Source organism: Chenopodium quinoa, unplaced genomic scaffold, assembly GCF_001683475.1.
Source record: "Chenopodium quinoa cultivar QQ74 unplaced genomic scaffold, ASM168347v1, whole genome shotgun sequence".
Lineage (NCBI taxonomy): Eukaryota > Viridiplantae > Streptophyta > Magnoliopsida > Caryophyllales > Amaranthaceae > Chenopodium > Chenopodium quinoa.
The window spans coordinates 1-11,879 of record NW_018742234.1 but is presented as its reverse complement, the minus strand read 5'-3'; positions in this window follow the sequence as shown (position 1 = coordinate 11,879).

Genomic DNA, 11,879 nt, shown 5'->3' with positions numbered 1-11,879 from the left:
GTTCTCATCCCTAGAAGTGGAGTCGGCCTCCTCATCCTCCGCCTTCTCTTCCTCCTCATCGACCGCCTGCTGTGAAATTTTGAGATTATATTCACTAGTGCATGCGGCGAATTTAGACTCCCATTGCTCATAGTTTGAGTCTGGGAAGAGGGACGTCCAGGTCATCTTCATAATGGCAGTCGAGTCCTCCATCATATCTTGGACCAGGGCCATCTTCTAGGACTGAGCCTAAACGCTGAGTTGCCGAGTCAGGGTCGCCTCCTGGTTTACCACGCGCTCCTTGAGCTTCTGGTTCGATTTTTTAAGCTCTTCGGCCGCATGTTTTGCATGCTTCAGCGGCTGCAATTGGGCTTGGAGGTCCTTCACAGCCCTCTCCAACTCTTGGTTCTTCTTCTTGGCCGCCTTCAACGGATTTTTGACCTGCAAGGTGGCAGACGCCTGATAATACAGAATGTCAGTGGTCAATATTTCATTATGGGCAATCTGGAACATTGCCTTGTCACAATCAGAGGTGGCCATGGCCTTCGCAGCTTTTACCTCCTTGGTCTTTTCACGGATAGGTTTGCGGAGACCATACACTCGGAGCACGGCCTGCAAGGCGCTAAAGCAGGCGTCAGAAATGATCTTATAAAAAGGCGGCTAGGAACGCCACTTATCCTACAAAACAAAATATTAAGTTTACCTCATAAAGAAGAGCCAAGATTGAATCTGGATCAAGGGTGCCGACTCCCTTGACAGATTCCCTCTCCTCGAGGGGAATGGCCTTGAGCATGGACTTGGCCATTTGAACCAGGTCCGGCCCCTTGGGGGCGCCTGCAATAACGAAGATAATTAAAATGGAAGACGAGGATGAGGGGAAAAAGACCGCGTGATTTGAGGAAACTTGAAGTTGAAAGAAAGCGAGTTCATTACCACTTGGTGGCTGATTGTCCCTACGGACGTTTGTTTGCTTTGCCCCACTTTGGGGGGTTTGCACCTGATTATCAGCAGGTTGCTTCCTGGAAGAACCAGGCGTACTCCGAGCCGTCTGTTTACGGGCCTTGGGGTCCGGATGCTTGGAGGAAAGAGATCTAGGCGACTCACCCTGCAACAAACAACCAAGTCAAAAAAAATAAATAAAAAAAAAGAAAGAAAAAATATATATATATATATATATATATATACTCCAAGGATATCAGAAACTCACCCTGGACGCCTCCTTTGAAGGCGAATTAGAGGAAGGCCGCTTCTGGCCAAGGATGGCAGCGCGTAGAAAGGCGGCTGCTTTCTTGGAGGCGGTAATTTTATCCATGGCTTCACCTACAAGAAATGCATCTTAGAGTTAGTAAAAATACAAGCTAATAAAAAAATGCAAGAACACAAAAAGGGCCGACTACTTGTAATGGTCCGTTCACTAAGGCCACAAGCGGCCAAGAAGAACTCGTCATACAACCAACTAAACTTAGGTATGCAGTTTATGGGGATTAACTCTCATACCCCCGTAGTAGAGTTGGCCTTGATCTCTACTTTGAAGAGTCCTCGATCAAGGATCTCCTCCTTAGCTTGACGAGGAACAAGCGGTAGGCCAGAGCCGCCTGCGAGGAGAGGTGGATCCCTGTTCCACCTTTTGTACCTCTTGTTTAAAAATTTGTTGGGGCTGGAGACAATAAAGAAGGTGATCCTCCAGTCCTTCCATTTGTTCTCCTTCCCCCTAGTAATCAAATAGCCCTTATGGCTGGAAATCTGGTACTAGTCGGTACCGCTTGCTTTGGAGGTCCAACTTAGGTAGTTAATTTGGGCGAACGCTTCAAAAAATTTTTCAGCCCCATGCATTTCACAGTCGGCCACATAGCCCATTATGTTGAACCACGAGTTTGTGGCCAACTGCCACTGCCCCACCTCGTACCCATCCAGAATCTGTTGAACAACCGGATGCAAGGGGAATCTTAGCCCAGCCTTAATGGCCGCCTTGTAGCAACCAAAACAGGCGTCCCCATAGGTGGATCCCTCAGGCCAGACCACTATATCTTCAGCATCTAGCACTGTTAGAAAATAACCAGGGCCTATTACATGGTCCGCTTGAAATGTCTGTAGTCTTGTAGCAACGTGCTATGCGTGCTTGTACTATATGCGTGTGTGTGTGCCTTCGCATGGCAGCACCAAGCACAACAGTGAGCTAGGGGCCTCGCCTTGTAGCTGCAGCATGTGTTGTTCGCTAGCAGCACGCATGCGCTGGCTGGGCTATGCGTGCTTGCTGTGCTGTGCTGGCTAGCTGGCTAGCAAGGTAGTTTGCCTAGCCTTGGTGACAGACACCCAGCTGGCAGCCTTGGCAGCCAAGGCAGGCTACCAGCTTGCCTATGCCTTGATGCCGGTTTAAAGATGTTGGGACCAAAGCTTGGAGCCATCCCTTGGGGAGCAATGCAAAGGTCCCCCCCCCCTTGGTGATGGTCCTCACTTAATCTCTCCTCTCCACATGCCACTTGTTGATTGTTGATTGCATTATATTTTAATTTTTTTTTACTTAAATAAATTAGTTGGAAATGCAAATTATCCCACATTGATTGTGAATGGGAGTGCAAGTTGCATTTCCCTACAAATACCCCATGATTGGGCATTTGGAAATCAACTTGAGTGGAACTCAAAAAGGCATCTCTTATTCTTGAGAAAACCTTTAATTTCGTAAAACTCTAGTTTTATCTTTGGTCAAGTCTCGACTAACCCTCGAGGCGAAGATCGTTCGGGTCGGGTCGTGGGTACGTGTCCTTGTAGGCCGTCACGCTTGTGAGGCTTTAAGCTTCGAAGTAAGAGCTCGGTTTACGAGCGAAGCACGCTTCAAAGGTATTACTTTTTTCTCCATTCTCTTAATTATTGTTTAATTATGTTTATGCATGCTTTAATTGCTTTAATTATTGGGACGGGTCTTGGGGGGGTTTCTATTCCGCGTAGAGACGGTCTCTACGAAACCCTACAAGTTGATGGCGCTTGAAACAAGCACTCTCACGGATGCAAACCATGCGCCACCCTTCTGAACAACAGGGAATATAACCAGCTTCTTTTTGGCCGCCTGATTATATAGGATGGATGCTTGGCGCTTGTATTGCGCTGGTTGTATCAACACCTTGGTGTAGTGCCTGTGATTCTCATTCTAGCCGCTGCCACCAAGTGCTAGATCACATCACAGCCGGCTTCATTCTAAGTGCTAGATGACCCTAGCTAAACGTACATCCCCAAGAGTCGCATTGGTTGGTTGCTACACTCAAAACGTTGCTTGTGCGGCTAGGAGCCACACCTCTTGTATTACGCTCACAAGATCTCTTGAATATCCATGAGCAAGACCCATTCGGCTTGTTATAAGAACCACCAGAACATGCAAGGTGAAATGCCTTCTCCCATTACTACAGCAAGTAAACCATCCAAGCAGTACAACCGGGTTTATTTGATTAACAGCTAACCCGGATGCTTGGCCGTTAGCTGACTGGGAGCTCGATGAGTGGCTTGATTGGTACATCTCATTGCTCAAATACTCACATCCGCTTGACTCTTTAAGTGCAATAGCATGCTCCAGCTTGACTCTTTAAGTGCAATAGCTGCTCATTGCTCATTGCCGGATGCATGGTTAGAGGTTAACGTGGCGCTGTGACTCGTGCTACCACAGCCGACCTCAAAGATGCAGCTTATAAGCATAGCTGAATGTAGCCAGCTGCTTCCTAGTCAGGCAATGGGTGGTTGGGTTATAATTGTTGTCTTCAGACCATTTCTTTCGTACACAGCAGGATTCAAGAGTGTAACACAGGTGCCCCCTATCCGGACTAATCATGACTGCCTTCACATTCCTACAACCGGTTCTTGAGGCTACCCTCCTTAAACGCGAGCTGTTCGGTGGCTGGGATAGGGTCGGCTGCCGCTTGGCTAGATACTGGGTGTCAGCGGCTGTGTTGTTAGACACTATATAGCTTGAGGGAGGCTTTTTCACGCGGTTGCTATCACTAAATGCCGGCTGACTGAGAAGCCACTTTGGGTGCATAACACCGCATGTCTCTTGCACTCTTAAGGTGCCATTTCACTCCGCATTAGAGCCACTTGCTTTCATGCTCATTCAAGGCCACTAAGCTTGGTAACGATGGCCATCCGTTCCATGTCCTCGCGTATACGACCTCTTGATGCCGCCTGACACCGTTGACCATTGCATAGAGTAGCAACCATTGCACATACATCTGGATTATTCATGCCGGATACATTGTTAGTGCTGGCGCTTGATAAGAGTTGGTTGGATGGTGGGTTGTTGGGCTCGTTGAACTCGATAGCATGCCCACCATGGGAGAGTGCTGGCTGCCCCATTGAGCTAATGAGGCTCACCACGCAAATAGCATAGCCGACCAAGCATATGGCCGTTTGTGTGTTACTCTCCCACTTGGGTTACTAGTACGGTGTCCCTCGTGTCATTGCTCGTTGATCATTGCACTCACAGCCTCCTCATGCATCATAATGCCGGTTAGGTGCTTGAGAAGCAAGAGAGGTTCCATGATCTAGCTAGTCGGATGGGCATGAAAAAGTGTCGCCTCTTCCTTGCGTGATTATACCGACTGCCCCTACTAAGTGAAAATGTATGCTCTTTGTTAAGGAGAGTGTCGGCTGCCCAATTATTTTACCAAGCTAATATGGTCGGCTGTATGATATGCTTACATGAAAGCTCGGGGACGACTGTGTATTACTCAGCCCTGCTCACGCGCATGGATTCATTGGACTCAGCATACCAGCCGCCTATACATACACTAGACGAATAAGGTAAAAAGGCACCGGTTCAAACCCCCTAAGGCACTAGTTTTGAACCGTTGGGGATTTGAGGGATGCCAAATCCGTAAAAATTTGGCACGGGTTCAAAATCGGTGCCAACTAAAGCCTTTGGCACCGATTAATCAGTGCTAACTAAAGGCTTTAAAAAAATTACTTTAAAAAAAAAATTGTCACGGGTTCAAAACCGGTGCCAACTTAAGGCCGGTGCCAACTACATGCTTTAAAAAAAAATTACTTTTCCCAACATTTGGCACCGATTAACCGGTGCCATAGTACTTGAAGAAAATAACTAGGAAATATTTACACTTTTCATCCACAAAAAAATAAAATAAAAGGACAACAAAAATTACAACACCCTTTTGATACATTTGCCTCACATAAGCCTCCTCACCATCAGACACCTTTGGAGCATCACTCTCAGAAACGGCATATGTCATTTGAACAGACCCTCCTCCAAGATCAATTACTCCCACTATATCTGAGTTTGCCTTCCCAATTTTCCTAAAAGATAGTTTATAGTTACCTACACACCAATGAAGAAAAACAAATTAATATCCAGAGGCTTACCATAAAGAAGCCAAATGCTGAAGCCACAAATAACCAGCATCATGCATAGAAAAATTTAAGAGGAGAAATACACACGCACAGAGAGTACTTTCAAAATCTATAACCAATTAACTAGGCTCCATAAAAAAATAAAAAAGAAATATAATAAAAAAATAAAAAATAAATAAAAAGAAGAGAAAAAAAAGGCCCTTTTATGAGCATAACCATCAGCAACCAAAAACACACACAAGCTCATATAAAAGAAAAAGGATAGTACTTGTACAGCAATGAAAGGCACTACCTAACAATCACTGAGCCCTCAGGGAGAAACAACAATAGATTGACATAGTAGCATGGGGGAAAAATGTCCAGTAAAATGTGATGAAATCTAGTTAATACACAAAGGGAAAAAGGAAAAATAAAAAACTGGAAAATGGTAAACAGACCAGACTAGCATAGAGAGAGAGAGAGAGAGAGAGAGAGAGAGCGAGAGAGTCTAGTCACTTTGCTACCCAATTTAGTCCTTAATTCTACCAAATGAACCCATATAATAGTACCCAATTTAGTCCTTGATTCTACTAAATGAACCCGCATAATAATATCCAATTTAGTCCTTAATTCTACTAAGTGGACCCACATATAGTATTTATGTAGTAAAAACTATTTCACAGGAACTTTAGCTTATGGAACAAAAGAAGTTTAAAATACACAGGATGTGACCACATACCTATTGAAATGCACCTTCCTGGTTTCCATCCAAGACAGTGACCCAGTCTGGTTATGATTTCAGATCGCTTTTATCCTTGAGCAGGTCCTGACCTATGTAGAATAAGATACCAACTTCAATTAAAAGACATAAAAAGAAAGAATCGTTCTGTTAAATCTTCTTTGACAATCAATAATGAGAGGCACCAAAAAGTAATAAGTCTAATAGGTTATCATCCATGACAGATAAGAGGGTCAATAAGAACATACTGTTTGCAATATTCATTCAAGAGCATCACCATCCTGTTGCCTCAGACCTGCGGTTGCCTATAAGAGAAAATGGCTCAATTCTTTCAGGTTATATTGTCAAATAACAATTTATTAGACAATCAATCAATTAGAAAAGAATAACAATTAGCTAAATAGCTTACCCCAACTCTGACCGGAGTCATCCCAAGCAAGTTCTTGGGAACAACAGCTTCTGCTTGCTCTAGGAGAGAAACTAGTGAATTTGCAGCATCCACCTAAGGGTTGCTTGCATATGCACTTAGACCTAGCTTTTACTAACTATATTTTACTCATAACTCAAACAAGCACCAAGCAACTACACTACACACCCCTGCCTATTGCCAACCCACACACATACATGGCACAGAACTATACCTGTGTCCTGTTAGGCACAAACACCACCTATCAGTAGTTTTATATGTATAGCTGGAGCCCATGACCTCATACTCAATCCCTACAACAAACAAGCACACTCCATGTTAACAACTAATAACAACCAACACCACGATTCAACAGTAAAACCCATATATTTTGCCAATACAACATTAGAAATGTGGTATGTAGCTCATAAGTCATTTAATAAAGACAAAGCCAAACATACAAGACGACATACAAAATGAAGAAAAAGAACAAATACATGTATACATGATTAATATACAGTACAAACAAAATCAAATTACATAATTTCTATAACTTTTGATTTAAATTATTTTAACAATGTTCAAAAACAGTTATCATAAGTCAACAAAAAACTATCCTAATAATATAAAATTGTCAAATGTTGAAGCCACTAATAACCAGCATCATGCATAGAAAAATTTAAGAGGAGAAATACACACGCACAGAGAGTACTTTCAAAATCTATAACCAATTAACTAGGCTCCAAAAAAAAAAAAAGAAATATAATAAAAAAAATAAAAAATAAATAAAAAGAAGAGAAAAAAAAGGCCCTTTTATGAGCATAACCATCAGCAACCAAAAACACACACAAGCTCATATAAAAGAAAAAGGATAGTACTTGTACAGCAATGAAAGGCACTACCTAACAATCACTGAGCCCTCAGGGAGAAACAACAATAGATTGACATAAAAGCAGGGGGGAAAAATGTCCAGTAAAATGTGATGAAATCTAATTAATACATAAAGGGAAAAAGGAAAAATAAAAAACTGGAAAAATGGTAAACAAACTAGACTAGCATAGAGAGAGAGAGAGAGAGAAAGAGAGAGAGAGAGAGCGAGAGAGTCTAGTCACTTTGCTACCCAATTTAGTCCTTAATTCTACTAAATGAACCCATATAATAGTACCCAATTAGTCCTTGATTCTACTAAATGAACCCACATAATGATATCCAATTTAGTCCTTAATTCTACTAAGTGGACCCACATATAGTATTTATGTAGTAAAAACTATTTCACAGGAACTTTAGCATATGGAACAAAAGAAGTTTAAAATACACAGGATGTGACCACATACCTATTGAAATGCACCTTCCTGGTTTCCATTCAAGACAGTGACTTAGTCTGGTTATGATTTCAGATCGCTTTTATCCTTGAGCAGGTCCCTGACCTATGTAGAATAAGATACCAACTTCAATTAAAAGTTATAAAAAGAAAGAATCGTTCTGTTAAATCTTCTTTGACAATCAATAATGAGAGGCACCAAAAAGTAATAAGTCTAATAGGTAATCATCCATGACAGATAAGAGGGTCAATAAGAACATATTGTTTGCAATATTCATTCAGGAGCATCACCATCCTGTTGCCTCAAACCTGCGGTTGCCTATAAGAAAAAATGGCTCAATTCTTTCAGGTTATATTGTCAAATAAAAATTTATTAGACAATCAATCAATTAGAAAAGAATAACAATTAGCTAAATAGCTTACCCAACTCTGACCGGAGTCATCCCAAGCAAGTTCTTGGGAACAACAGCTTCTGCTTGCTCTAGGAGAGAAACTAGTGAATTTGCAGCATCCACCTAAGGGTTGCTTGCATATGCACTTAGACTAGCTTTTACTAACTATATTTTACTCATAACTCAAACAAGAACCAAGCAACTACACTACCACACCCCTGCTATTGCCAACCCACACACATACATTGCACTGAACTATACTAGTGTCCTGTTAGGCACAAACACCACCTATCAGTAGTTTTATATGTATAGCTGGAGCCCATGACCTCATACTCAATTCCTACAACAAACAAGCACACTCCATGTTAACAACTAATAACAACCAACACCACGATTCGACAGTAAAACCCATATATTTTGCCAATACAACATTAGAAATGTGGTATGTAGCTCATAAGTCATTTAATAAAGACAAAGCCAAGCATACAAGACGACAAACAAAATGAAGAAAAAGAACAAATACATGTATACATGATTAATATACAATACAAAAAAAAATCAAATTACATAATTTCTATAACTTTTGATTTAAATTATTTTAACAAGGTTCAAAAACAGTTATCATAAGTCAACAAAAAAACTATCCTAATAACATAAAATTGTCAAATGCTGAAGCCACTAATAACCAGCATCATGCATAGAAAATTTTAAGAGGAGAAATACACACGCACATAGAGTACTTTCAAAATCTATAACCAATTAACTAGGCTCCAAAAAAAAATATATATATAATAAAAAAATATAAAATAAATAAAAAGAAGAGAAAAAAAGGCCCTTTTATGAGCATAACCATCAGCAACCAAAAACACAGACAAGCTCATATAAAAGAAAAAGGATAGTTCTTGTACAGCAATGAAAGGCATTACTAACAATCACTGATCCCTCAGGGAGAAACAGCAATAGATTGACATAGTAGCAGGGGGGGAAAATGTCCAGTAAAATGTGATGAAATCTAGTTAATACACAAAGGGAAAAAGGAAAAATAAAAAACAGGAAAATGGTAAACAGACCAGACTAGCTTAGAGAGAGAGAGAGAGAAGAGAGAGAGAGAGAGAGAGAGAGAGAGAGAGAGAGAGCGAGAGAGTCTAGTCACTTTGCTACCCAATTTAGTCCTTAATTCTACTAAATGAACCCATATAATAGTACCCAATTTAGTCCTTGATTCTTCTATAATAATATCCAATTTAGTCCTTAATTCTACTAAGTGGACCCACATATAGTATTTATGTAGTAAAAACTATTTCACAGGACCTTTAGCATATGGAACAAAAGAAGTTTAAAATACACAGGATGTGACTACATACCTATTGAAATGCACCTTCCTGGTTTCCATCCAAGACAGTGACTTAGTCTGGTTATGATTTCAGATCGCTTTTATCCTTGAGCAGGTCCCTGACCTATGTAGAATAAGATACCAACTTCAATTAAAAGTTATAAAAAGAAAGAACGTTCTGTTAAATCTTCTTTGACAATCAATAATGAGAGGCACCAAAAAGTAATAAGTCTAATAGGTAATCATCCATGACAAATAAGAGGGTCAATAAGAACATACTGTTTGCAATATTCTTTTAGGAGCATCACCATCCTGTTTGCCTTCAAACCTGCGGTTTCCTATAAGAGAAAATGGCTCAATTCTTTCAGGTTATATTGTCAAATAACAATTTATTAGACAATCAATCAATTAGAAAAGAATAACAATTAGCTAAATAGCTTACCCCAACTCTGACCGGAGTCATCCCAAGCAAGTTCTTGGGAAACAAACAGCTTCTGCTTGCTCTAGGAGAGAAACTAGTGAATTTGCAGCATCCACCTAAGGGTTGCTTGCATATGCACTTAGACCTAGCTTTTACTAACTATATTTTACTCATAACTCAAACAAGCACCAAGCAACTACACTACCACACCCCTGCCTATTGCCAACCCACACACATACATTGCACAGAACTATACTAGTGTCCTGTTAGGCACAAACACCACCTATCAGTAGTTTTTATATGTATAGCTGGAGCCCATGACCTCATACTCAATCCTACAACAAACAAGCACACTCCATGTTAACAACTAATAACAACCAACACCACGATTCAAACAGTAAAACCCATATATTTTGCCAATACAACATTAGAAATGTGGTATGTAGCTCATAAGTCATTTAATAAAGACAAAGCCAAGCATACAAGACGACATACAAAATGAAGAAAAAGAACAAATACATGTATACATGATTAATATACAATACAAACAAAATCAAATTACATAATTTCTATTACTTTTGATTTAAATTATTTTAACAAGGTTCAAAAACAGTTATCATAAGTCAACAAAAAACTATCCTAATAACATAAAATTGTCAAATGTTGAAGCCACTAATAACCAGCATCATGCATAGAAAAATTTAAGAGGAGAAATACACACGCACAGAGAGTTCTTTCAAAATCTATAACCAATTTACTAGGCTCCATAAAAAAAAGAAATATAATAAAAAAATATAAAATAAAGAAAACGAAGAGAAAAAATAGGCCCTTTTATGAGCATAACCATCAGCAACCAAAAACACACACACAAGCTCATATAAAAGAAAAAGGATAGTACTTGTACAGCAATGAAAGGAACTACCTAACAATCAATGAGCCCTCAGGGAGAAACAACAATAGATTGACATAAAAGCAGGGGGGAAAAATGTCCAGTAAAATGTGATGAAATCTAATTAATACATAAAGGGAAAAAGGAAAAATAAAAAACTGGAAAAATGGTAAACAAACTAGACTAGCATAGAGAGAGAGAGAGAGAGAAAAGAGAGAGAGAGAGAGCGAGAGAGTCTAGTCACTTTGCTACCCAATTTAGTCCTTAATTCTACTAAATGAACCCATATAATAGTACCCAATTTAGTCCTTGATTCTACTAAATGAACCCACATAATGATATCCAATTTAGTCCTTAATTCTACTAAGTGGACCCACATATAGTATTTATGTAGTAAAAACTATTTCACAGGAACTTTAGCATATGGAACAAAAGAAGTTTAAAATACACAGGATGTGACCACATACCTATTGAAATGCACCTTCCTGGTTTCCATCCAAGACAGTGACCCAGTCTGGTTATGTTTCAGATCGCTTTTATCCTTGAGCAGGTCCCTGACCTATGTAGAATAAGATACCAACTTCAATTAAAAGACATAAAAAGAAATAATCGTTCTGTTAAATCTTCTTTCACAATCAATAATGAGAGGCACCAAAAAGTAATAAGTCTAATAGGTAATCATCCATGACAGATAAGAGGGTCAATAAGAACATACTGTTTGCAATAATCTTTTAGGAGCATCACCATCCTGTTGCCTCAAACCTGCGGTTTCCTATAAGAGAAAATGGCTCAATTCTTTCAGGTTATATTGTCAAATAACAATTTATTAGACAATAAATCAATTAGAAAAGAATAACAATTAGCTAAATAGCTTACCCCAACTCTGACCGGAGTCATCCCAAGCAAATTCTTGGGAACAACAGCTTCTGCTTGCTCTAGGAGAGAAACTAGTGAATTTGCAGCATCCACCTAAGGGTTGCTTGCATATGCACTTAGACCTAGCTTTTACTAACTATATTTTACTCATAACTCAAACAAGCACCAAGCAACTACACTACCACAACCCTGCCT